This window comes from Nesoenas mayeri (assembly GCF_963082525.1).
Source record: "Nesoenas mayeri genome assembly, chromosome: 15".
Classification (NCBI taxonomy): domain Eukaryota; kingdom Metazoa; phylum Chordata; class Aves; order Columbiformes; family Columbidae; genus Nesoenas; species Nesoenas mayeri.
The window spans coordinates 1,717,357-1,718,992 of record NC_137559.1 but is presented as its reverse complement, the minus strand read 5'-3'; positions in this window follow the sequence as shown (position 1 = coordinate 1,718,992).

The window sequence follows — 1,636 nt, the reverse complement described above, 5'->3', positions numbered from 1 at the left end:
GACTGAAAGGTTTGGAAAAAACAATATTTTCTATTAAAATTCTACGGTGCGTTTCAATATTAAAAGGATAGGTGATGAATTTTCAGTGTTACTCAGACGGGGTCAGCGACTAATTTCATTTCTTTCTGGTCAGCATTCTGTCGATAATTAATCAAAAGCAGAGTTTCTTAATGAAACACTTTTCATAAGGTGATAATTAGCAGGAAAGACGCGGAGTGCAGACAGTCACTGGTAGCTGTCTAATAACCAGAATGAAATCAGGGCTGGGTCCAGGGAGTTAAGAAAGAGCTTTAAAAAAAAAAGCAGCAAATAAAAAGGAAGAAGAGGAGGAAAAGGGCTGGAGGAGCCTCCTTGTGCGAAGTCCCGGGAGAGGGTTGTGTTTTTCAGCCCGCTGCCCATCGCTTTTAACACCCGAGTTGGTGTTTTGCCTCCCGGCCCCGGGTTGGGGGGCTCGGAGCGAAGGTATTTTCCTCCCACCCCCAAAGTCTCCTCGCCTCTCATGCATTGAGCTTCGAGGGAGAAATCAGTACAGAGGACGTGGTCCCCACCCGGGCCTTTCCCCCTCTCACCTCGCAAAAAGGCGCAGAAAGACTAAATGGAGTTAATGAAGAAAATTAGCAACGACTAGTGACAGCACCGGGGTCTGGGAGAGCTGGTGCTCCGGCCAGGAAAGTGGCTGGTAATAATTACACAGATACCCCGCGCATAAACAAAAGAAATTAGCCTCTGGAATGATATTAAACAGTATAAAATTAACCGAAAGTTGTAATAAGTGAGGGATTAAAAAGGACCTGGCATTAATTCATGGGTCTGAATAGAACCCAGCAGAAGGGGGGGAGAGGTGTGTTGAGCCTTTAATTAATATTTGGCTGGAGCATACCTTATTCATAATATTCATTGATGTAATTACTCCACAAACAGACAAGGATAATTTGTTTAGATAGATAAAATAACCTTCAGGTGAGGTTTGAAACACAAAACCAATCTATCCCTTGCATCTAGTCCGACACTTGAACAGAAAACCTTTCAATGGGCTTTTTTCTCATATTAATATATTTTTTAATCCGAACGTGAATGACAGGTACCGCTTTCCTGCTTCGCCTGCTTTTTTATTATGAAATTCTCCTGAAATGCTGTAAACTTTCAGATAAAGCTGAGAGGCAGGAGGCTGTTGAGTAGATGAGATTATTGATAGTTATTGAAAGTATCCAAATAGGATTTAGAAATCGGGCTCCTGCGCCTTTAATAGAATTCCAGATAATCTTTTATCACAACAAGACACCCATAGAATTATTTAAACAGATTGGACTATTCCAGCAGCAAATTTCAATTATTCTAATGCTTTAATAAATGTGTTGTGTGTGTATTAAATTCAAGCTTCTTAATCCAAATTTTACGATTTAACTGCTCTGATTTTTCATTACAGCTACACCCACATACAGCAATTTGCCCTTTTTTTTTTTTTTCCCTTTAGGAAACTGATGCCTTATCGAATCGGGCCTAAAATAAAATACAAAATAAAGTCTGGCTTAAAAGTGAGTTCCGGACGCCTCCAGACAGATAGAGAATAAATAGGAGGCTTCGCAAGCCCCTGCGAGGAGTTTGGGAGAGGGGAGCTCAGGTAGGAAACGTGACG